At 41.3% G+C, this 26,899-nt stretch overlaps 1 protein-coding gene across 4 annotated transcripts in view; it reads left to right on the forward strand.

Annotated features, from left to right (window-relative positions):
* The window catches only part of THRB (thyroid hormone receptor beta), a 249,541-nt gene that overhangs the window by 81,390 nt on the left and 141,252 nt on the right, over positions 1-26,899 (forward strand). Inside the window, exon 2 of one of the 4 annotated variants that reach the window (XM_081345364.1) lies at positions 5,798-5,907. The exons of the other annotated variants lie outside the window; for them this stretch is intronic. The gene's annotated coding sequence lies outside the window, so the exon portion shown is untranslated. The remainder of the gene's footprint in view (positions 1-5,797; positions 5,908-26,899) is intronic. 4 annotated transcript variants of the gene reach the window in all.

Consider the following 26,899-nt stretch of genomic DNA (forward strand, 5'->3'; position numbering starts at 1 on the left):
ACTTTGTCCAATTTATACAGCATCCTGGCAGATGCTGTATAAGATGTGAATTCTATTTAGGTTTGTCCATTGCAGATGTGGTATTCAAAGCCTGGCACCTTTTTTCTGGAGTCCTTTATATGTCTTCCTATGTCTAGACATTCAGCAACCCGATTTGCTTTCCATTGGGGATGAATGTTAAAGTTGTTGAGCAGATGTTGTGCAAGTGCTAATGAAGGCTTCTTGGAATTTCTGGCTGATAAATGAGGAAGGTCAGCATGCACCGGTAGGAGTGAGTTGTTCATAATTTTTCTGTATTCTCTCACTAGTACATTTTGCCTTCCTAAAGCTGGTGGTGCTATATGGCTTAGAACAGGAAGCCAACAAGTCAATGTGGTTTTAATACTGTACATCTACTTATAATCCTCATTATGTTGTTGAGTCTAGCATCTAACTTACTAGTATGGCAGCTGTTAAGCCATACAGGGGCACAATATTTTGCTGTGCAGTAGACCAGCCCTAGTGCTGATGACCTGAGGGTGGCAGCTGAAGCTCCTCATTTAGTTCCACATAATTTCTGGAGTATGTTGTTCCAGAATGTTTTGCCACCATATTCTCTAGGTGTATATTGTAGGAGAAAGTCCAGTCTGATGTTACTCCAAGGTACTTTGGATGGAGATCATAGGGGAGTAAATTGTTTAAGTAGATCATCAGATCTTATGCTAATTTGTTCTAAGATAGAAGAACTAATACTGTTATTATTTAAATTTTAAAATAATCCTCACAGGAGATGGTTATTGTTGACTGGGATTGAAGCCAGAGACTTGAATAACAAAAAATTACAAAGAAGTTATAAAACCAAGCGAAGATCTATTTTCCTCCAACAAGACTCTCATCTAACTCTTCTTTAGACAATGGTTCAGGTACGCCAAATGAAGACCTGAAGCCATTCTTTTACTGGTCGTTAGATCCATACTGTATGATTATAAGAGAGCCAATGGAAACAGGAGTAAATCTAGCCAAAGAATGTGCCTTCATGAATCAATAATCATGTATGGACAACAAATGATAGTCTGGTACAAAGGAATTGATTATGCTGGAAGATGAGGCCAAGGATATAGATCAGGGGTGTCAAACTCAATTTCATTGAGGGCAGCATCAGCATTGCGGTTGCCCTCAGGGGGGCGGGTGGGTATGGTCTGGGTGGGCATGGCCTACTGGGTGGGCGTGGCTAGAGTGCGTATGGCCTACTGGGTGGGCATGGCCAGCTCTACATCGTTGGCATCAAGGGTGCCTATGGGGGCCTGGGCAGGAGTGAGACAGATCTGAGGGTCTCTGGCAGAAGGAGGGTCTCTGGGCCAGGGCCAAGGCAGTGATGGCCGTTTCTTCACTGTTTCCAGGATGGCTTCACGGGCCACATGAAAGCACTTCGCGCGCCAGATCCGGCCCCCGGGCCTTGTGTTTGACATGTCTGATATTGATGATTCTCCTCCTCCAGGCCCAAGAATCAGAAATTCTAATGAGTCATTAAGATCAGGTTTGCTAACATTAATAGACATTTTAGCAAACAACAACTGGATCTCAACAGACTAGCCTACACTTGGGAACAGGGCATCTCCATGAAGAAATACTTTTTAGCTGAGGGTCAAGATCTATTACAAACATTGATGGAAGTGACACTTTTTATGACATTCTTTGCCAGGAAGGAAGGAAGGAAGGAAGGAAGGAAGGAAGGAAGGAAGGAAGGAAGGAAGGAAGGAAGGAAGGAAGGAAGGAAGGAAGGAAGGAAGGAAGGAAGGGTGAATTGATTGAAATGAAAGGGAATACTGGATGGATTATTGGATGGATTTGATTAGATGTTCAAAAAGAAAGAGGAGATAAATTTACAAACATCAAAAGACAATATGTAAAACAATGTATGATATAGTAAAAGCCAGAATGCTTTACAATTACAGAAAAATTCATGTTAATATAAATTATTTTAGCTATGTTTGCTTTTTTATTTATCATGCTCTTGATTTATTATGGCTGATTGCAGAATCAGACAAATGTTTAGACTGAATTTGCCATTTTTGTCTACCTAGCAAATATTTCTTAAGAGTTTGAAATAGATACTGTAGATGTTGTTCAATGATGTTAAAGTTATCATCACAGCATGTAAGCTGTTCCAAATAAAGCTACCTTTTGCAGTTGACTGATGATAATTTTTAAATCCCTATGGTGCTAAAATATTTTGAGATTACACCTAAAGTATATATTAATATTGGTACTACCTTTGCTTTCTTTTGCCAATTTATTCTATGTCTATTTACAGGCTTTACATTTTGTGGTTTATTTCTTTTCCATTTTGCTCTCTCCAAGTAGTCTATCTGTTTTATATTGTTGTAGCAGCTAAATAGGTCTATTGTTTCTTCGGCTGCAGAAGTGGGATTTGCTGTCTATTGCTGTCTTCTCAATGGTGGCTTCATATGCCAGAATTAGCCCCTCTGTCTCTTTCTTTAATTTGCCTGCTCTTAACTATTGGCAAGTCTTATTGTTATCTGATTTCTCTGCTATTTTTTTATGTAATTGCCATGTCTCTTTTCTGCAAAGTGCAAATGGAGTCCACATCCCACCTGCCTCCTCTGAAGTACAAACGTGCTTGTCCTCCCCCCACCCCCGCGACCTTCTGCAAAACGCAAATGGAGTCCACATCCCACCTGCATCCTCCGGTGTAAACGTGCGCATCATCCTCCCCCCTCCTCCCGCAAACTCCTGCAAAGCCTAAATGGAGGCCATGTCCCACCTGCATCCTCTGGTGCAAAGATGCGTATCATCCTCCCCCTGCCCCCCACAAGCTTCTGCAAAGCGCAAATGGCCACGTCCCACCTGCCTCCTCCAGTGCACATGCGCGCATCCTCCTCCCTCCCGTCCCCCCACAAGCTTCTGCAAAGCGTAAATGGAGGCCACGTCCCACCTGCCTGCTCTGAAGTGCAAACACACGCGTCCTTCCCCCGCCCCGCCGCTGGTCCCACGAGACCACGGAGCCTTCTTTGGACAGGGAGAAGCTGTCTCCTGTGGACCGGTGTCTAGGGGCGAAGGGAAGAGCCCCCAAAGGGCAGAGATGGCCGGGGACAGGGGGGGAGAGATATAGGAATGTGGGGTGGGAGTCAATTGCGGGGAGCCTGTTCTGCTATTGGGGAGGGGAGGCTGAGCTGCTGGAGCAGAGAGAGAAGGTGACTAACTGGAGTCAGGAGGCCAGCATTGAAAGGGATATTCCCTGTCCAAGCTTGGGGAAAAAAGAGAGAGCGTGCACCCAGCTTCTCTCTTTCTAGGCTGAAGCAGAGGTGTTGGAAGATAAAAGGACTGCCTGGAGTGAGGAGTTCAAGGAATGTGAGAAGAGTGACGCTGGGAGAACTTCAGGAAGTCTCCGTTCAGGAGGAGTGGAGTGTTGAAGCGGAGGGCAAGAGAAGTGAGGTCGGCCTCTTCCTAAACATAGGCCAGGCAGGCTGGATGCTCCCTCTGCAGCTGGTCAGGGAGATCCTGGTTTTCCTTTCCCAGCTTGGCTCGTCAATTTTTCCGCTCTCTCCTTTTTTGTTTGTTTGTTTTTGTTTTGCGTCGCACTGCTCACCTTTTTCGCCCATTTCCTTTGTGGCTGGCTAGGCTTGTGTTTGCCTCTGCCCTGCATGGCTGTACCACTCGTGCATGTGATCGGCCTTCACACCACCACTGCCAGTGCCCACAATCTGCCTGGCCTCCCCTACACCTGCTTTACTCAGCTCCTCTAGGGCTGCAGAGCGATTTCACCCCCCCAAGAGCCAATTTGGAGGGAGGCGAGTGGCTGCTATGCGCCTGAAAGCGGCCCTCTGCCACGACGCACCTGGCAGCCGTTCTCCTACAGAGGGAAGTGAGTGGCTGCTATGCACCCGAAACTGGCCCGCTGCGGCAATGCACGAGGTGGTTTTTCGCCTCCGGCCAGAGCCAAACAACTATACCAGGCCAAACCAGACATTTGCCATGACGCACAAGGCAGCTGTTTGCCTCCGGTCAGAGACAAACAGCCGCCTCGCAGCAAATGTTTGGTTTTGGCATGGTGTGGATCTTTGCCTACCATTGGAGGCAAACAGCCAGCAAATGGGGCAGATGTTTGCCTCCAGCCAGAGTAAAAGAACCAGCAAATGGCGTGAATCTTTGCCTCCTCTTGGCCCCAGCCTTGGCCTTTTGAGAGAGCAGAACCCCCTTCCGCCCCCGTAGCCCAGGTGGCCGGCTCGATCTGACTGGGAGTGAGGTAGGCACAGCTGGCCTTTGACTCCTGGCGACCCACAGCACGGTGAGTAGCAGCCTGCCATGGCGGGGGGAGGGAAGATTGGCGCCCCATCAGTCCCCCGAGCCCTGGCTGAGCCATCACAAGGATTGCTGTGCCGCTACCGCTGTTCCCTTCCCTACTGATTCTCCTGCCGCTGCCACTGTTTCCCCCATATGGATTGTCCTGCTGCCACCATTTCCACCCCCCACGTGGGTCAACCTGCTGCCGCTTGGAAAAGGCCTCTGCCCCACAGATCTAGGGCTGCACAGTGATTTTGCACACACACCCCATGGCTGATCCAGGTGGCAGAGGCCTTTTTGAAGCTTCGGGAGCTTGCATCCATGGCTGTGGGGCAATTTTGTGGTGCCTCAGCGGCCTGGATCGGCAGTAGGGATCATTGTGCAGCCCTAGATCCGTGGGGCAGAGGTCTTTTGCAGGCCTTTGGAGCCCGGATCGGGCCACTGGCGCAGCGCACAATTGCCCCGCGGCCATGGATGCGAGCTCCAGAGGCTTCGAAAAGGCCTCTGCCACCCTGATTGGCCGTTGAGGGGGCACGAAATCGCTCTGGAGGCTTACCTGGAATCATGCTGCAGCTGCCTCCACCATCCAGCCCGGATCTGCCCAACTCTTGCAGATGCTCCCTGACTCTCAGTGCAGACAGAAAGAAAGCAAGAGTGCAGGAGCACGTGGAGAGGGGGCGGGGCATCCTGGCCCCGCCTCCCTCTTGGGTGATGGCATACGTGCCAACAGGGACAGCTCCGCGTGCCGGCTGTGGCACGCATGCCATAGGTTCTCCATCCCTGCCATAGGTCATTTTGTTTTTTTCATTTTCCCTTATTTTATCCCTGCTGTTTTAACTTTAAAACAGAATATTATCATGGATGTATATAGATTTCCAGATTCAGGATTTCAGTTGTCAGAATTGTCACCAATGGCTTTATGGGGTGAAAAAGTCTGGAATTTATTAAAATTGGGAAACAGTGGGTTATCATTAGAGGCACAAATAATGGGATTCTACACATGCTAGTTTTCCATTTTGCACTGAAGTTAAGAGGATCTGTTTATTCATGCCTACGATTACTCTCTGTTGAATGAATATATGATCTAATAAATGTAATTATAATACTATCAAGACTGTAATTTTTCCTTCAACAAATTAATGTGGAGCTAAATCCCAGTTAAAAATGGCTCTTCTTATAAGCTGTTTCATTTCACTCTTCAGAGAAAGAACTGAAGTTAAAAGTACAGACATTCCAAACTTTGCTTTGGTTCTTAACTGTGTGAAATTTCACTGCAGTTCTTGTACTGTGTAATTGGACATATATATATTTAAATATGTTGTTACATCCCATTAATTTCTAAAGCTGAGGAGCCAGGTGTAAAATAGCAGGCAATTTGGATTCATCATAGCTGGCAAAAGCTTTCAATATGTACCACCCATTCATATATAAATGGGTCTGCTTGTATGAACCTTTTCTAGCACACAGTATCTCTAAGATACATCTGCTAATTTATGCTATTCTTTATCACCAGATGCTAACAACAGAAGACCTGTGATCCTTGTATCTGCACTTATATTTGAAACAAATATGGTTTCTGTCATCCTGCTGATTCTTATCTCTAGTTTATGGGCAAAGTCTAAGGTCAGTTTTACAGTGTTTAAATTCTGATAGATGTTTAGGAAACAGGCAAAACAAAATTCACAATCTTCCAGAGAAAAGAGATGAGCTCCTCTGTAATAAATGTCTAAAAACATTGTGTAAAATGTCACAAGGCAAAGTATACTTTGCTTTCGCTTCAGAGTGTATAAATCTTTTACCTTTTACTAAAGGAGCCACAAGCCAGCAGTTGCTTTTTATTCCTAAGAACATACAAAGTATTTCTGTGATCTTGTTTGCAGTGGACCAATTAAGAATTATAAACCAACAATGCATTTGTAAACATGCAAGATTTGCAACTTTGGAAGAAAGATTGGGATTTTTTTTCTTTTTCTATTACATCTTGGTAAAAATCTACATTGTAAAACTATTAATTGCAACTTAAATGTAGGTTCAGGCTATAGAAAAAAATAAAATGAATGGCATACAAATGAAGCAAGGATAATTGGAAGTTAAATCATTCTCACCTATTGCAGAATAACTGATTTCAGTTCAATTAATTCAAGAATAAATGTTTTTTTAATATAGGTGGTTGATAAACTGCCATATAACATCTGAGTCAGTTTACAGTTTAATCAGCTAAGTCTTAACCATATTATTTTTATATGTACTTCTTAGCTACATATAAAGCTTTTCTGAGGTAATGGAGTGTTTAGATAGGTTTTAATGGTAAATATTTAAAGATGATATTTAAAGTTGATAGCTACCAGTCAAGGCATGCCTATAGCAGGCATGTAGTATGAAGGAGATTTTTAATGTGGGTATATTAATCACCAGATGACTGCAGAATGAAGCAGTAGTTTATTTGTTTGTCTTCAGATTGCATGAAGAAATAACATGCCTACTCATGGCATTCCATATGCTCATCTGGATTTGTTTGCAGAAATCTTGTTACTGATATGCTTTGCTGAAAACGAAAAGGCTAAGAGCAATACATAAATCTCTGATTCTACCACTTCATATTTCATTTACCATTGGGGAATTACATGTGTGAAAAGGTTACCATGGGTAAAAAAAATCTTTGTATGCTTTATTTAAAGTTACTGATGAATATGTTTTAGTGAAGGCATTGAAAGCTTTAGCTTCAAGGCCTAATATACTGAATATATGTCAGGCTCAGAATTGTTATGTTGTGTATATATGGGAAAGGGACATCATGGATCATAAAGCACTGGGCTTATAGCTTGAAGTCATTGACAATACATTCAGGACCAAGTACAGTCAAATAAGGGGGACTGTATTGCTGAAAGAAAAATCTTCGTCAGGGCCCAGTCCAAGCTGGGAATAAACAAATGGAGACTGCTTTAGAAAGAAGGTTGTCGTTTATTGGAGAGGAGAGCCAGGCAGAAAAATGGCTCTGGGAAAGCTGACCATATGTAGCAGGATTTTATACCTCCTTTGGGCTTTGTATTTGGAGTTCTTCCTGCTTGAGACTTTGTATTTCCTGTGTCATGTACTTTGACCTGAGTCTGAGTGTGTCCTTTTGGTATTGGTGCGTTAATCCTATTATGTTTCTTGTCTTTAGAATTTGGGTGGGGTATGTAGAATATTAGGTGTCTTTATCTTCCTAATCTCTTCACTTTCTAGCTGGAAGGCTCCAACCTTTCTGAAAGGATTATTGAATTTGCATTTCTAAAAGCTGGCCTCTGCCTAGTTTCTGCTTGGGGAAGAGGGGCTGGGGCTGGTTTCAGTCTGTTTTTAAAGATCTTCTCCATTATTCCTTTGGGGAAGTATATTTTGCCTTTTTAATATTCCCCCAAATGTTTATTTCTTTGGATTCTTCCTACAGTATGATATGAGGAATAAATATGGGATCATATTTACAAAATATTGCACGAAAAGCAGCTAAAACCATCAATATATTTTGGAAGGAAGATGGAAGGTGTCTATTTTAAACACTGTATCAAACTAATTGATAAAGGAGTCCAATGTACCCAAGGATAATCATAAAACAAAATAACTAGTGGCAGTGAAGATGCCACTTGCAGTCCACACATTCATTACAGTTATGCAAATAGGGTGATTTGTGCAATCTGAAGACAAACCTCTCAAATGGCTCTCAATTGACATGATTAAAAGACTGTAGGCAATCAACATAATTATATGTTGCCAAGTATTAATATATTGTTTAAATTCTGAGACTTTTTGCAGATGTTTCAAATATGCTTGTGTTCTGGAGAGATTCTTGTTTTTTTCTTTTTATTTCTGTTTTGATATGTAGAAATTATAATTTCACATATACACACATTAAAAAAAGTATTTTATTCTGTTAAAGTTTCTCTCTTTTTTTTGAATCTCACAGCAACAAAAATAAATACTACCTGAATACCATGCCATATAATATGAAACATATTATTATAATTTTCTATTATATTGATCACAGAGGTGTTGTCCACTCTCTTAAATCTTGGTAGTTCTTATCTTGGATAAACTATTAAAACTCATTCTAAACACTGAGCAATTTTAGATTAGGATAAGAACATTGATGGGATACAGTAGCAGATCTGGGTGATTTGCAGAATAGTACGTAAGTAAAAGCTTCTAACATCTAGTGATTAGCTATAGTGACAACAAAAATCTGTTTATTTTGCTAAATAAAGGCAACTTGTTGGAAAACGAGCAATTCTGAATATGAAGGTATTTGTGAATTTTTGTAAGTTTTGATTCTAAAGCTAAATCGTTATGCCTAGTTCTGGGTGTTAATATCAATATTAGTATTAGAATTATTAGTACTGCTTTATAAAACCATAGTAACACCATACCTAGAATACTGCAACCAATTCTGGTGACCATACTACAAAAGAGATGTTGAGACCTTGGAAAAAGTTCAGAGAAGAGCAACTAAAATGATCAAAGACCTAGAAACTAAAATATATGAAGAACCTGCAGGACTTGGGTTTGGCTAGTCTATAGAAAAGAAGAAAGAGAGGTGACATGATAGCAGTATTCCAGTATTTGAGGGGCTGCCACAAAGAAGAGGGCGGCAAACTATTCTCCAAAGCATCAGAGGCAACCTAACTAAAGTGAGAAGCAACCTGGAATTAAGGTGAAACTTTTAACAGTGAGGACAATTAACCAGTGGAACAGCTTGCCTTCAGAATTCATGGGCGGCCCATCCCTGGAGATTTTTAAGAAAAGACTAGACAGTCACTTGTCTGAAATGATATAGGTTCTTCTGCTCGAGCAGGGGGCTGGACTAGAAGACCTCCAAGGTCCCTTCCAGCTTTGCTTTGCTTCGATTCTATTCTATTCTATTCTATTCTATTCTATTCTATTCTATTCTATTCTATTCTATTCTATTCTATTCTATTCTATTCTATTCTATTCTATTCTATTCAAGAGAGAAATACACAGAGAATCTAAAGTCTGCATTTATTTATTTATTTATAATGAGACTTGTATGCCGCCCTGTCTCCCGAAGGACTCAGGGTGGCTAACAACAATAAAATACAATAAATACAAATATTAAAAAAGAATTAAATTATGTCGAAGTCTCACTAAAACCAATAAAAACATTTAAAATCATAATTAAAACCCCATTATCATCAGTCCATGTTCTTGCTATAGATTCAATTATATTGTTTAAAAACTTGTTTTGGAAATCCACACTACCGTGAATTGTTCAAATTCCTAGCTGCAATATTAGGAAATAATATTCACAATCATTAGCAAGATAAAACTCCATTGGCAATCAAAGTCATGTATCAATATGGTGCTTAAACTCTACAGAAACAGTCCTATTGAAATGAGAAATTGAATAATTGTAAACAATATAGGAAAAGAATAAAAAAGGAAAACATGTTCTATTTAATTCGGAATATTATTAGACTCGACTCAGCTTCACTTCTGGGAGCCTCATCTGAGAAAAGTTGGCATTTTGGAATATTTGTCTCTGCCTCTGTATCTGTTGATGCTGTTAAGGGTAGCAGAATGAATACCATGTGTTGTTTCTCGTTTTGGCAGATACTGCTGAGCACATGCTTCTGTGGGTAGAATTGCCATATCAGGCTTTCTGGCAATCATAGTTAATTTTTAATCCATATTAATGTCCTTTTCATAGTCTCCTTTTTAGAAGTTGTTAATACATAGCAGCTGACTAAAATTCCCTGCTTCTGAATAACCAACAGCTTAATTATGTAGCAGCTTTTGTTGTCTCTTGAACTTGATGGATGAACATGGTACAATGTACAATATCTCATCCAACAAGTTTTCTTTTACATTTATGTTTGCATTCTGAACTGTGCTGTGACCTTAGTTTCACCTTGCAGAAGATCTTTATCTGATTTTTTTCCTTGCTTGCAAAATATCAATAGGATTTAGCTAAACTTTTTAAAATAAATACAACAAAATCCCACTGACAACTTGGGTTACCTGTTGTGATTCGGTGACTTATGATGCAACAACTTGGGTGACTTGCTTCTGCTTTCTCATGACTTATTGTTTTATCAATTATATAAAATACAAATAAAAATAGGAAATTAAGGGAAGGAAAAAGAGGGGAAAAGAAAATATTAGATGTAAGGGAAGAAAGAAAAAAGCATTGACTTCCAACTCTTTTTAACACAGTACAAGATAACAATATTACAGCCTAAGGCTTTTACTTTTACATATTAGTATGTCACTAGCTATTTCTATAACAAAAAAACTATCTAATTGGCAAAACCAAAGTTTCATTTTTATATCACAAGCATAAAATCCAGAAGTGCTATACAAATAAAAAACATAACTAAATATCTTCTCCTCTTTGAATAAAACAATTAACCATTCCTGCTTTATCTTTCTTGCTGTGGAAAGAATATACATTTCTGTTTGCACTTAATAATCTTGATAAATTATCACCATTTATATTAACAAAATTCATTGTATTCTTTCAGATTCTTTAGCAGACTTCTGCTTTCAACATATTATATGCAAGAACCTTATGTTATCTAAAGGTCATGTTATAATTGCTAGTTTATTTATTTGTTGTTAAATTTATTTGCTGCCTATCTCTTTGTGGGGAAGTCTATCTAGACCAGGAACTGGTTCCGTGGAGAAAGTTTTTTCTAAAGACTGGAGGGGGGCATGGGTTCCGTGTGCTTCCTGCATCCCATGGATGGGGCTTCACTTGTTTGCATGGCCCAGTTTTTGGCATGCACAGACTGGTGCCCATTCATGGACTGGTGACTAGGGACCTCTGGTCTAGGCAGCATCATCAGGGTCCAGTCCAAGCCAGGAATAAACAAAATGGAGACTGCTTAGGAAAGAAGGTACAGTTTATTTAGTTGCCAGAAACTTCAGTGACACAGCATGTTTCTGGGGTGGCTGACAAAATGGAGCTGGGAATGGGTGGATTTTTATACCTTTTGGAGGTTTTGTGTTTGGAGTTGTTCCTGTTTGAGGTTGTTCCTGTTCCTGTGCAATGAACTTTGACCTGAGGTTCAGTGTGCCCTTTGGTATTCTAATGGTGGTGGGTTAATCCTATTATATACCAAAGGTCATGTTGTGTTCTTGGGAGTCTTTGTTTTTCTAATCCCATCAGCTCAAATCTTTTCTGGGGCAGTGTCTGAAAGCATTTTGCTTATGAATAGGTGCCCCAGTCTTTCTGAATAGGATTATAAAATCTGCATTTCTAGAGAGTTGGCCTGCTCAGTTTCTCCATGGGGAAACTTGGGCAGAAAAGCCTTTTAAGATTTTTTTCTCCATTATTCCTTTGGGGAAATAAAATATTCTACCTTCTTTAATATCCCCCCAAGTATTTCCTTCTCAGAAGGGGGGTTGCTGACTTCCTACATTATTTTGGGAAAATAAATTGTATCAAGTGTATCATAACTTTTATGATATGGGTATCATATAATTTTATTGGTTGATTGATTGAAATTATTTGCTGCCCATCTCATAACAAAACTGGGTGACTATATGACAGTTGGAAGAAAATCTAATAACCCTTTTCTCCCATTCCATCATCCTTGAGAATGGTCACTCTGACACTGTCATAATTAGCAGGAAGAGAACTAATGTTTGTATTTTTATTTATTGGAGAGGAAGGATTATAAGGAAGAAAGCAAGCATACAATGGGGAATGCACATTTAAAGGAATATGCTAGAATTATCTGGTTGCCTAACATGCTCATGGCTGCAAACCTCAAGGTGCTTAGGAGGCAGAAGAAAGCCTTTACAGATAGTCTTTGACTAATGTCCATTGTAAGTCTATGAGGTTATAAAGTGCATCATTGTCATGCGTCCTTCTCAGTCCTAAAGGAATGACTAGTAGACAGGAACGAGTTGATGTACAGCTTAATCCGTACAGGAAAAAAGTCAGCACTGGGAGTGAACTGCTCCCAGCGCTTTACATAGCCTCCCCGCCCTGTAGCTCCACCCCCCAGCCTGAAAGCCAGCATCCGGCGTTTAGTCCTGATAAGCAGCAGACTGAGTCCTTGCCTCCCTCCTGACCCGCCGTCCAGCCCTACCGGAAGACATGCAGCAGATCACACTGTGGAGCGCCAGACCCCAGGTAGGGATCCTGCTGTCCCCTCCAGGCACCGTGCTGACTGCCAGGGTCCGGTTACATCATCAGCCGTTGTCATGGGGTCTTCCCCCCTTGCTGTGGCCGCCCATCTCTTGCGCCACCATCTGCTTCGGCCTCGAAATGTGGACTGTGGGTATTTCCCCCCCCACAGGGACTTCGCCAGCTCATCCCTTGTGCTGCTGGTGCCCTTGGGCCTGAGCCACAAGGACGTCCTGCCCCAGTGGTGCCGTTGGTCCGCCTCCACTGGCCTCCTTGCGCTTGGGCTGTAATCTCACCTCCCGTGGTGGCAACGCTGGAACCGTGCTGGGCCACCCAGCCTCCCTGGCGGCATTACCAGGCCCCTGGCTTCCTGCAGCAGAACAACCTCTCCCATGCTGGCGGCCTCCCGGAGCTGCCCTCGGCCTTGGGCTGTGGGACCGCCTTCTGCGCTGGAGTTGCACCGGGCCACCTGGCTTCCTGGCGACATTCTCAGCCCACTTGGAGTCAGGTAGCAAGGCGGGCTTCTGGTGCTGTCTTCCACCCTCTCCCAAGTGTGTTGAGCCCATGGGGCTCCACAGGTGGCTCCCTCTACCAGGGCTCCACCTGGAAGGCAAGGAGAACCATATAAGTGGTCATCCGCCATGGTGGACAGTTTGGCTGACCCCCCACCTGACTTACCAGGACACTGGCGATGGAATGCTCGCACCATGCAGGGGGCATGGACGTCTGCCTCCCTCACCCATGATGCCTCTGTAATGGGGTATTTCTTCCATCATACCAGGTATTGTAACCATCCCTGTCAAATCCGGGAGTCCAGGACCTCCTGTATCTCATAGTGATCCCCCGTGACAAGCCCTGGTATTCCTTTTATGGGCCTACATGAAGGATCCTCCACCGGCTTTAGCAGAGTACTGTGGAAAACTGGGTGTATTTCCCCTAAAAAATGAGGTAGCTGTAATTGCATGGCCACCGGGTTGATGACTTGTGTGACCTGGAAGGGTCCTAGGAATTTTGGGGCCAGTTTCTTACAAGGCACCCGCAGCCATAGATATTTTGTTGAGAGGTATATCAGGTCACCCACCCGGAAAGGCTTCTGGGGCCTCCTTTTCCTATCGGCCTGCACCTTTGTAGTCTCCCCAGCTTTCACTAGGGCCCTCTTAACCGCACCCCTCCACATGCATTATTCACTCCCATGGCATCTGCTCATTCTGCTGCCCCGTTGGTGCTGGGATGGTACACCGAGCTGAGACACTGGGACAACCCAATGGACTGGATGAACTTACGCCAGAAGCAGGCCATGAACAGCACCCCCCAGTCTGAGATGATCCATCGGGGTACTCCATGCAGGCGATACACATGTGTGATGAAGAGGTTGGCTACCCTCCAAGCAGACGGCAACCCTTTACATGGGATAAAGTGTGCCTGCTTGGAGAAGAGGTCTATGACGGTCCAAATGACAGTATAGCCATGGCTCTCTGGCAACTTGACGATGAAGTCCATTGCAATGTCCTCCCAGGGTTGGGTTGGGTCTGCCATGTTTGCAACAACCCCAAGGGCTTCCCTGTACAGGGCTTTGCGGTGGCACAGACGTGGCACCCCTGGACATAGACCTCTACCTCTGCTTTCATCTGTGGCCACCAGAACTGGCGCCTTGCTAAATATAGCATCTTGAGGAACCTGGACTGACCCACCTGTTTTACATCATGGCACAGTTGTAGCAACCCCTATCTCAGAGCTTGTGGAACGTAGAGTTTGTCACCATGCCAGCGCAGCCCTTCCTGTTTTGTCAGCAGGTCTGGATTGTCCTGTAACCAGGGGTCATCTTGGACCACTTTCTGCAGCTCTTGGACCAGGTTGCTCGCTACGGTACAGGGTACCGCCCTCACTGAAGCTTGCCGGTAAGGAGGCATGATTGCCTGTACCAGCTACTTCCACCAGCTGTTGTATTGGAGCATTCTCGACAAGGTGTCGGCTAAGAAGTTCTTCCCCCCTAGTACGTACTTTAACTGGAAGTGGAAGTACTGTGCCCATCGGATGTGTTTCGGGGAGAGGCACCTCAGTGTCTGCAGTACCTCAAGGTTCTTATGGTCTGTCCAGACCTCGAATGGTTCCTTCGCCCCCTCCAAGGGGTGTTGCCACGTCGAGAGTGCCCACCGCACAGCAAACGCCTCTTTCTCCCAGATGGCCCATGCCCTCTTGGTACCTGTTAGTTTCCACAACGTGTAGAGCTGCAATGACCCCTGGCTGTTACTCTGGAGTAAAACTGCCCCCACTGCGTCATCACTGCGTCATCACTGACTCTAAGCCAATATTAGTCACTAAGTTCTTTTCTAAGGCTTTTTTATTGCAATTGTTTGTAATTGTATTTTCAAAATTTTCTTTTTCAGGAACACTGTTACTTTTTAGCTTCTTCTGCAACAGAATCCTACTTATCATTGCTTTGAATTTATTAAGATTTTCTTTTTTTAAAAAAAAATCCAAAACAGATTTGATTTATTCAGCTTTACTGTTTTTTTATTAAAGAGTTTTACAAAAACAAAGTTTTACAATATATCCCCAAATCCCCCCCACCCCAAACCCGCCCACTTTCCCCCCCCCACTTCCCAGAGCTAAATACAGGATTATAGTTATAGTAATCATATTCTAAATAAAAATTATGCATAATATACAATTAACCAAATTCATAATGTGCTTTAACTCCCCTTTAACATAACTACAAACAAAGTACCAATAACAATATCCCACTAAAATCTACTCATAAGCTAAATGGAACTTTTTAGTCCCATATTTGTTCTGAATATAATCTATCCATCTCCTCCAAACTGAAATATATCTTTCCTGTGAATGATCTTTCAAATAAGCAGAAATCTTAGACATTTCTGCAAGATTCGAAACTTTAAACACCCATTTTTCTATAGTAGGCAAACTATCCTTCTTCCAATATTGTCCCACCAGTAACCGTGCTGCTGTTATCATATTCAACATCAAATTAGTTTCTTTAACATCACAATCTACAACAATACCCAATAAAAACAATTGCGGAGAAAACTTTATCTTTCTCTTAAAAATCTTTTGAATGTTCCACCAAATTTTGATCCAAAAAGCTTTTATATTTCTACAAGTCCACCACATGTGAAAATAGGTAGCTTCTAAACTACCACATCTCCAACATTTAGACTGTAAATTAGGATACATGTTAGACAACTTCTTGGGATCCAAATGCCATCTATAAAACATTTTCTCTTAAGTTTTGAGCCTGAGTAAATTTAACATTTCTGACCCAAATTATCCCCCAAGTGTCCAACGAAATTGATTCCTGAATATTTTGTGCCCATCATACAGTCTTTAACCAATTCCGTTTCCGAATCCAATTCAATGAAAGCATTATATATCCTCTTTATATGTGCACAATTTAAATCTCTAATTTGTTTTACTAAATTTTGATCTATAATTGTTATTCAGCTTTACTGTTGTTGTTGTTAGCTGCGAAGTCATATCCGACCCATCGCGACCCTATGGACAACATTCCTCCAGGCCTTCCTGTCCTCTACCATCTGCTGGAGTCGATTTAAGCTCACGCCTACTGCTTCAGTGACTCCATCCAGCCACCTCATTCTCTGTCGTCCCCTTCTTCTCTTGCCCTCAATCTTTCCCAGCATTAGGCTCTTCTCCAGTGAGTCCTTCCTTCTCATTAGGTGGCCAAAGTATTTGAGTTTTAGCTTCAAGATCTGGCCTTGTAAAGAGCAGTCAGGGTTGATCTCCTCTAGGACTGACCGGTTTGATCGCCTTGCAATCAAAGGGACTCGCAGGAGTCTTCTCCAGCACCATAGCTCAAAGGTCTCAATTCTTTGGCGCTCGGCCTTTCTTATGGTCCAACTTTCACTGCCATACATTGCAACTGGGAAGACCATAGCCTTGACTATACGCACTTTTGTTGACAGGGTGATGTCTCTGTTTTTTAGTGTGCTGTCTAGATTTGCCATGGCTTTCCTCCCCTGGAGCAAGTGTCTTTTAATTTCTTGGCTACAGTCCCCATCTGCAGTGATCTTGGAGCCCAGGAAAATAAAATCTGTCACTACCTCCATTTCTTCCCCATCTATTTGCCAGGAATTGAGAGGGCCGGATGCCATGATCTTGGTTTTCTTAATGTTAAGTTTCAACCCAAGTTTTGCACTCTCCTTCTTCACACGTAACACGAGGCTCTTTAGTTCTTCTTCACTTTCTGCCATTAGAGTGGTATCATCTGCATATCTTAAGTTATTGATATTTCTTCTGGCAATCTTAATTCCAACTTTTGATTCATCTAGCCCTGCCTTTCTCATGATGTGCTCTGCATATAAGTTAAATAGGAAGGGTGACAGTATACAGCCTTGCCGGACTCCTTTCCCAATTTTGAACCAATCAGTGGTTCCGTGTCCAGTTCTCACTGTTGCTTCTTGGCCCACATATAGGTTTCTCAAGAGACAAATAAGATGGTCTGGTACGCCCATCTCTTTAAGAACTTGCCACAGTTTGTTATGATCCACACAATCAAAGGCTTTAGCATAGTCAATGAAGCAAAAGTAGATGTTTTTCTGGAACTCTCTAGCTTTCTCCATGATCCAGCGTATGTTGGCAATTTGATCTCTAGTTCCTCTGCCTCTTCGAAATCCTGCCTGCACTTCTGGTAGTTCTCGATCCACATACTGCTGAAGTCTAGCTTGTAGGATTTTAAGCATAACTTTACTAGCATGTGAAATGAGTGCAATGGTGCGATAGTTTGAACATTCTTTGGCACTGCCTTTCTTTGGAATTGGAATGTAAACTGATCTTTTCCAATCCTGTGGCCAATGTTGAGTTTTCCAAATTTGCTGGCAAATTGAGTCTAGCACTTTTACTGCATCATCTTTTAAGATTTTGAATAGCTCAGCTGGAATACTGTCACCTCCACTAGCTTTGTTGTTGCTCAGTTTTTCTAAGGCCAACTTCACTTCACATTCTAGGATGTCTGGCTCGACGTCAGTGACCACCTCATTGTGATTATCAGGGATGTTAAGCTCATTCTTGTATAGTTCTTCTGTGTAATTTTGCCATCTCTTCTTATTCTCTTCTGCCTCTGTTAGGTCCCTGCCATTTTGGTCCTTTATCATGCCAATCTTTGCATTAAACGTTCCCTTCATCTCTCCAATTTTCTTGAAAAGATCTCTGGTCCTCCCTATTCTATTGTTTTCTTCTATTTCTTTGCACTGTTCATTTAAGAAGGCATTCTTATCCCTTCTAGCTTTCTCTGGAATTCTGCATTCAATTGGGCGTATCTTTCTTTTTCTCCCTTGCCTTTTGCTTCCCTCCTTTCCTCAGCTATTTGCAAAGCTTCCTCAGACAGCCATTTTGCTTTCTTGCATTTCTTTTTCTTTGGGATGGTTTTAGTTGCTACCTCTTGTACAATGTTGTGAACCTCTGTCCATAGTTCTTCAGGCACTCTGTCTATCAGATCTAATTCCTTAAATCTATTTGTCACCTCTACTGTATATTCAACAGGGATATGATTTAATTCATATCTGAGTGGCCTAGCACTTTTCCCTACTTTCTGCAGTTTAAGCCTAAACTTTGCAATGAGAAGCTCATGGTCTGAGCCACAGTCAGCTCCTGGTCTTGTTTTTACTGACTGTATAGAGCTTCTCCATCTTTGGCTGCAGAGCATATAGTCAATCTGATTTCTGTGTTGACCGTCTGGTGATGTCCATGTGTAGAGCCGTCTCTTGGGTTGTTGGAAAAGAGTGTTTGCTATGACCATCATATTCTCTTGACAAAATTCTATCAGCCTGTGCCCTGCTTCATTTTGTACTCCAAGGCCAAAGTTGCCTGTTATTCCAGTTATCTTTTGGCTTCCTACTTTAGTATTCCAATCCCCCATGATGATAAGAACATCATTTTTGGGTGTTAGTTCTATAAGGTGCTGTAGGGCTTCATAGAACCGGTCAATTTCATCCTTTTCAGCGCTGGTGGTTGGGGCATAGACTTGGACTACTGTGATATTGAATGGTTTGCCTTGGATTCGAACTGAGATCATTCTGTCATTTTGAGGATTGTATTCCAGTATTGCTTTTCTTACTCTTTTATTGACTATGAAGGCTACTCCATTTCTTCTGAGGGATTCTTGCCCGCAGTAGTATACCTGATGGTCATTTGAATTAAATTCACCCATTCCTGTCCATTTTAGTTCGCTGATACCTAAGATGTCGATGTTCAGTCTTGTCATCTCTTGTTTGACCACGTCCAGCTTTCCTTGATTCATGGATCTTACATTCCAGGTTCCTATGGAGAAAAAATCTTTACAGCATTGGACGTTCCTTTCACCACCAGACACATCCACAGCTGAGCGTCCTTTCGGCTTTGGCCCAGTCACTTCATTCTTTCTGGCGCTACTAGTACTAGCCCTCTGCTCTTCCCCAGTAGCATATTGGATGCCTTCCGACCTGAGGGGCTCATCTTCCAGCGTCATATCGTTTTGCCTTTTGATACTGTCAATAGGGTTTTCATGGCAAAGATACTGGAGTGGGTTGCCATTTCCTTCTCCAGTGGATCACGTTTTGTCAGAACTCTCTGCTATGACCTTTCCGTCTTGGGTGGCCCTGCACGGCATAGCTCATAGCTTCATTGAATTACGCAAGCCCCTTCGCCACGACAAGGCAGTAATCCATAAAGGGGAGCTTTACTGTAGTTTCTCTTAAAATGAAGAATTCTGCATTATACAATCATTTTCACCCAGTGTTCTTGTTACTTCTTCTTCTTTGATTAATTTGTCTATTGGATAATTCAGTTCAATGATAGCTGATTTTTTCCAGTCTTTCCCTGCCCTCTTGGTTTTCGTTGTTATTTTTTTAATTTCAATCTATTTCCATGATCTTATTACTTTGGGAACATCCAACCTCTTTTGCAATTACCTTTTGAAGCTTTCCCTCCTTATGGAGTGTGTCAGTGATGGTTTTCTGCACAACTGTCAGGTCAGCAGTCTTCCCCATGATTGTGATTCCTACTGAACCAGACTGACAAACCATTTAAAGGCTCAGGAACCCTTTGCAGGTGTTATGGCTTAAATAGCTGATTAGAGTGGGACACTTTGAGCCTAGAATATTGCACCTTTTCACAATATTCTAATTTTCTGAGATTGTGGATTTGGGGTTTTCATGAGCTGTATGCCATAATCATCACAATTATGACAAATCACGGCTTGAACTATTTTGCTTTGCATGTAATGAGTCTATCTCATATATTAGTTTTTCCTTTTAAGTTGCATTACTGAAATAAATGAACTTTTGCACGATATTCTAATTTTTTGAGTTTCACCTGTAGTTGGTAAGAAATTATACCAATTTAATAGCACAAGCAATGAATCTGATCTTTATAAACAAATCTCAGATAAAATATTGTCTTCACCTGTGCACATTTGTATTTAAAATAAGAACGATGCAACTACTTGTAGAAATCTGAAAAAAATTCTTCAGTGTGTTCTCACAATCGATTTTGCATTGATAGAGATCTGAACTGTTGAGTCAGATATATTTTCATAATCTTATTCAGGACACTGAGCTACTCTAATGGTGAATAGTGTAGCACAGCTTTCTGTTAGAGGCATAATATACACCAATACTGTAATGGATGCAGTTTGATAAATTCAACCATCCAATTCTATAAACATCAAGAAAAAGGGGAGAAAATACTGGCTTTACCCAAATGAATGTTGGTAATTCATAACTTTCATCCATTTCCCTCCAGTGCTGCCCTTGGACAGACCCCCAAATATTAAGTACCAGCCAACCAAATTTTTCCTAGTCTGATATAGAAAGCAGCCAGGGAGATATTATGTCCTTGTGCTTTTCCTTTGTATTAACTGGAATTATAAACGTGAATGTTACGGTCTTTCATTATTTTAATTAATAAGAATAATAATGTTGGAAGGGACCTTGGAGGTCATCTAGTCCAACCCCCTGCTAAGGCAGGAAACCCTATACCATTTCAGGGAAATGGCTGTACAGTCTCTTCTTAAAAACGTCCAGTGTTGGAGCATTCACCACTTCTGGAGGCAGGTTGTTCCACTGGTTAATTGTTCTGTCAGGAAGTTTCTCCTTAGTTCTAGGTTGCTTCTCTCCTTGACTAGTTTCCATCCATTGCTTCTTGTCCTGCTTTCCGGTGCTTTGGAGAATAGCTTGACTCCCTCTTCTTTGTGGCAGCCCCTGAGATATTGGAACACTGCTATCATGTCACCCCTCACCCTTCTCTTCGTTACTACACATACCCAATTCCAGCAACCATTCCCTATATGTTTTAGCCTCCAGTCCCCCAATCATCTTTGTTGCTCTTCTCTGTACCCTTTCTAGAGTCTCAACATCTTTTTTACATCGTGGTGACCAAAACTGGATGCAGTATTCTAGGTGTGGCCTTACCAAGGCATTGTAAAGTGGTATTAGTACTTCACGTGATCTTGATTCTATCTCTCTGTTAATGCAGCCTAGCACTGTGTTCGCTTTCTTGGCAGCTGCAGCACACTGCTGGCTCATATTGAAGTGATTGTCTACTAGGTCTCCGAGATCCCTCTCACAGTTACTACTATTGAGCAAGGTACCACCTATGCTATACCTGTGCATTTGATATTTCCTGCCTAAATGTAGAACCTTACATTTTCACCATTGAATTTCATTTTGTTAGATAGCGCCCAGTGTTCGAGTCTGTCCAGATCCTCCTGTATTTTAAGCCTATCTTCTGGAGTATTGGCTATTCCTGCCAGCTTGGTGTCATCTGCAAATTTGATGAGTTCCCCATCTATCCCCTCATCCAAATCGTTGATGAAGATGTTGAAGAGCACTGGGCCCAGAACAGAGCCCCGGGGCACCCCACTACACATTTCCTTCCATGTAGATGCAGTTCCATTGAGGACTACATGCTGAGTACGGCCTGTCAGCCAGCTATGAATCCAACTGGTGGTGATGCTATCTAACCCACATTTTTCTATCTTATCAAGTAGTAGGTTGTGATCTACTTTATCAAATGCCTTACTGAAGTCCAAGTAAATTATATCTACAGCGTTCCTCTGGTCCACTAATTTTGTCACTTGATCAAAGAATGCAATAAGATTTGTCTGGCATGATCTGTTTTTGACAAACTCATGTTGACTTTTAGTGATGACTTTGTTTGCATTAAGGTGTTCGCTGATTTGTTGTTTGATTATCTTTTCCAGAATCTTCCCAGGTATTGAGGTCAGGCTGATAGGTCTGTAGTTTCCAGGATCTATTTTTTCCCCTTTTTTGAAGATGGGAACTACATCAGCTCTTTTCCAGTCCTCTGGTAGTTCCCCAGTGCTCCAGGATCTTTGAAAAATATAGTTCAGTGGTTCTGAGATCATGTCTGCCAGTTCCTTGAGAACTTTGGGGTGTAATCCATCCGGTCCTGGTGATTTGAACTCGTCTAGGCTGGACAGGTGCTCACTTACCATTTTCTTGCCTATTTTAACTTGAGTTTCTATTCTGTTTTTTATGGCACTGGTTATTGATTTCTGAACAGAAATTAGAACATTGTCCTACTGAAGCCTAGGGCTGAAATGCAGTTCCATAAAAGATAGTTTTATATCATTGCAAACCTGTGAGATCCCTGAATTTTTATTTAAGGAAATCAAAGCAAATATGTCTTTAAAATTTTGATATACAGGCCATTGGCACCATTGCTACCAACATACACTAGATCTCTTGGGTCTAGATTAAAATTTCCTTTTATGAATTTTATGAAAAAATATCTACTACTATTAGATTATACATTTTCTTCCAATAGACGTTTTAAAGATTTTTAGGTATTTCATCAGAGCAAAAGTTCTCCAGGTTTTGAGGGGTTTTTTAGGATATGCCAGCAGAATTAAAATGCTACAGTGTGAGCCATCATAATTCAGACCAAAAGATTTACCTAGCAGTCTTTATTGTTTGGTGAGTTAAGAAGATAATTTTTTTAAAAAAAACAAAGCAGCATGAAAGAGAGACTAAGCTTTTTTATATAACAGTGGAATGTTTCTCAAAAGAAAAAAAAATCCTGCATCAGTTGGAATAGTTCCTATTATTTGAGACAAATATCTGCCAGTTGCTTACTAAATCACATTTCAGAAATAGCCTGAGGTAGTTTTAGATGACTTGTTGATACATGGCAATGATGAGTCGAACAAAATTTTGTCTAAATAACACTATCATTATTGTATTCTTATCCAAGGGTTTAGGAGAACAGCGATACATGTTAGAATACATTTAAATCTCTATTTAAAGAGCAAGGTATATGTTTCTGGTTCCTAAATGGCCCAGCTCATTTAAACAGAGCCATTTTCCTACAAATGTTCCTTTTGGTACAGCAAAGTGGATTTAAATAATGTGGATGCATATTGTTGTTCATTGTGATTCTCTAACTTGTTGAAGTTATCATAGGGCATTCATTACAGTTTTTTGGGTCTATTCTGCCTCAACTGTGCTGTGAATATTCATTAATGGCGAATATTGTTGATTCTAAGCTTAAATGTATACATCTAGACCACACTTTAATTGTTAGGTCTCCTCAATTTCATAATGTTACAAGGAATCTAGACCACATTGTCTTCCATTTTTAATCCTTCTGATTCTTTTTCTACTCACCCACCTCCCACACTGGAGATCAGTCTTTTTCTAATTTGGCTACTTTAAGATATGTGAACTTTAACTCCCAGAATTCCCCAGGAAACATACCAGCTAGGGAATTCTGGGAGTTGAAGTTCATACATTTTTAAAATTGCCAAGTTTGAAAAACATTGACTTAGAGAGGAAACAAAGGAGCTGTCTGACACAAGTTGCTATTTGCCTTCTTTCCTCCCCTCTGCCCTTCCCCCACTTTTTCAGTTGAAATTACATGGTGCATATTAATTAACTGAATGTTTGTCTAGCTAACAATCCCTGTCCCTCTACCTGAGCAATTGAACCAAAAAGAAAGTAAAGCATAAATATTTTTCTGTTTATAGATGGACTGATTTTGTTATGAGTTAAATTATAATTATTTAAACATTATAATACCTATAAAATGGTAGTGGAATTTTTGATTGATTCTCCATTGCTTGGAAACTGTGGAGCCTTATTTTCCAGAATTTGAACTCAGCTAAAATAAAATGTAAAGGAAAATATTCTTAAATAATCAGTATTGTGTTATATTTTGTTTACGAGGTTTCTTCCATTTGAATACTGATGGTAAAATCAAAGCTGCTATATCATCTAAAGCTGGGTTTTCAAACTGGTTGCCAGGGTTTCCCCTCTCTCCCCCCCACCCCATGGTTTAGTGCAAAATTGACAGTTTACTTTTTTCATTAAGCAAAAATATGAAAATGTTCAGAAATAAGCCAAATTTGTAGGGGTTCTTTTTTCTTATTTTTTGTTTTTGCTAAGCAAAAATATCCACAAAAGACTTGTTCTTTGGGATGTTTGCGTGTTCTTTTCCTGTTGCATAGTTACCTGTGTGTGAGTGTTTGTGTATGTGAGTGAAATATCCTTCAGTGTTAATGAAATCAACATGCATAAATCACTCCTCTAGGTTGTTTTTTAAAGTGCTGTAAATACATGATCATGATCATGCTCAACATGTTTGTGCAAATAGTGGAAATATAGAAAAGAAAATAAGTAGCCCACATATTAAAAACCCACAAATACAGGGTTCTTGAAATTAATAAAATGTTGTGATAAGATTTTGGCTGCATATGTATGTATGAAGTCAAACTTTTTCACAACCAGAGGTTTTGGAACAACAAAAGCAAAAAAAGGGGGATCTTTATTTCCCTGCCTGCTTTCCTCCTTTCCCCCATCAAAGTATGTTTTGGATTCTAGCAAGAACACTGTGTTCTGGATTAAGAACAACCTACCAAAAGTATTTAAAGTAGGAAATACTGGAAGCCTATGCTTAGTGCACTTGGGCATGCCAGTAGACCATTTACCAAACAGTAAATAAGAGACTTGTACACCTTTTAAATCTTTTTTATTTGTTTGGTTTAGTTTCTTATGAAAAGTGTTTGTGTGTGGGGGGGGGAGTGAGTGTTATAAATGCTTCCACATTTTTAAGTAGTAGTTTCTACACTCCTGTTTAGGAGAAATGGAAAATAATGTAATTAGTTAATGCTAAGCTGATTTTGATAAGGTGTGGAAAATACATTCCTGAGATTTTCTTTTCTTATATCTCCTCCCTCTTCCACCTCACATGTACATGGGAAGGAATGTCAGTTTCATTTTTATAGTTTTGACAAAATATTAGTTTTTCAAGTTCAGATAGGGTAAATAATTTATTCTTAACTTACTTAGTTCTTAAAAGACACTTTGTGAAAATGTTGTTGTTAGCTGCAAAGTCGTGTCTGACCCATCGCGACTCTATAGACAACGTTCCTCCAGGCCTTCCTGTCCTCTACCATATTCTGGAGTCCATTTAAGCTCACGCCTACTGCTTCAGTGACTCCATCCAGCCACCTCATTCTCTGTCATCCCTTTCTTCTCTTGCCCTCAATCTTTCCCAGCATTAGGCTCTTCTCCAGTGAGTCCTTCTTTCTCATTAGGTGGCCAAAGTATTTGAGTTTTAGCTTCAGGATCTGGCCTTCTAAAGAGCAGTCAGGGTTGATCTCCTCTAGGACTGACCGGTTTGATCGCCTTGCAGTCCAAGGGACTCGCAGGAGTCTTCTCCAGCACCATAGCTCAAAGGTCTCAATTCTTTGGTGCTCGGCCTTTCTTATGGTCCAACTTTCACTGCCATACATTGCAACTGGGAAGACCATAGCCTTGACTATACGCACTTTTGTTGACAGGGTGATGTCTCTGCTTTTTAGTGTGCTGTCTAGATTTGTCATGGCTTTCCTCCTGAGGAGCAAAGCGTCTTTTAATTTCTTGGCTACAGTCTCCATCTGCAGTGATCTTGGAGCCCAGAAAAATAAAATCTGTCACTACCTTCATTTCTTCCCCATCTATTTGCCAGGAATTGAGAGGGCCAGATGCCATGATCTTGGTTTTCTTAATGTTAAGTTTCAACCCAAGTTTTGCACTCTCCTTCTTCACCCGCAACAAGAGGCTCTTTAGTTCTTCTTCACTTTCTGCCATTAGAGTGGTATCATCTGCATACCTTAAAGGTAAAGGTAAAGGTTCCCCCGCACATGTGTGCTAGTCATTTCTGACTCTAGGGGCCGGTGCTCATCTCCGTTTCAAAGCCGAAGAGCCAGCGCTTGTCCGAGGACATCTCCGTGGTCATGTGGCCGGCATGACTAGACGCCAAAGGCGCACGGAACGCTGTTACCTTCCCACCATAGTGGTCCCTATTTTTCTACTTGCATTTTTACGTGCTTTCGAACTGCTAGGTTGATATTTTTTCCGGCAATCTTAATTCCAACTTAGGTTCTTACTGCAGGTCATATTCACTTACTGACCACTCGTTCAATGACTGTTTAAACTTGCAATATTGCCGGACAAGTGGTACTTTTAACTCAGACATGTCAAACTCACGACGACACGTGACATTGCGCAACATATCAGGAATGGTTTTGCCATTGCCAGGAGTAGGGTGGAGGCAGCTTCCGGATGACGTGTCCTGCCCGTGGGCCAGGAGTTTGACACCCCTGTTATAACTGGTTCTCAAAATTCTAGCCATCACAACACCATTATGGTCATGCAATTATAATTTGAGTGCTTGGTAACCAGCTTGCCTTTATAACAGTTTCAATGTTGATTGCCATTTACTACCTTCCCTGCCAAGCAAAGCTAATAGAGCAACTTGCAGGGAAAGTGACAAGTTGTTCTTGAAAGTCTCCCCTCTTTAGCCTTCCTCCACACCATATTGTGCCCTGTACCGTATATTGTGTAATGTCAGTCTCCCTGCAGTTGCACCTACCTGCACCCCTTCCTTTAGCCTTCCTGTTCTTGTGTCAACCCATGTTCCCTATCGAGCAACCTCCTTCGACCAACTTGCGTGCAGTCTGCACTAGGCCTCCCAAGACCTGCTCCACTCCCTGCAATGCTCCACATTACTTACTAGGATTTCCAATGGAAATCCCAATTCGGTTATGGTGCCAGCTAGGACTTTCTGGATTTCTATCACTAAGTGATGTAGTTATGTGATATTGCACTTTACAACATCATTGCTTAGCAACAGAAATCCTAGTCCCAATTGCCACTATAAACTGAGGACTACCTGTATTCCTGTACAGTATATCTGTAAGGAAGGTCACACATCAATTCAATATTCTGTATAAGACTTTTTGATAGAACTTGCTACAAAAGCCAATTAATACTTCAGAATAATTATATTCCAACTTAATAGTTCAACCAAATAAAAATTAAACCACAAGGTATTATCTTTCACAATAATATACACAACCATAAGCCATGGCTTAATCAGTACTTCCTTATTTTACATATTCAAATATTTATAAATGTTTAATTTATATTATTTAAATCCAAGCAAAAATGATAGTTTTAGATTCTAAGGGCTATT

Source organism: Vipera berus, assembly GCF_964194415.1.
Source record: "Vipera berus genome assembly, chromosome: Z".
NCBI classification, from domain to species: Eukaryota; Metazoa; Chordata; class Lepidosauria; order Squamata; family Viperidae; genus Vipera; species Vipera berus.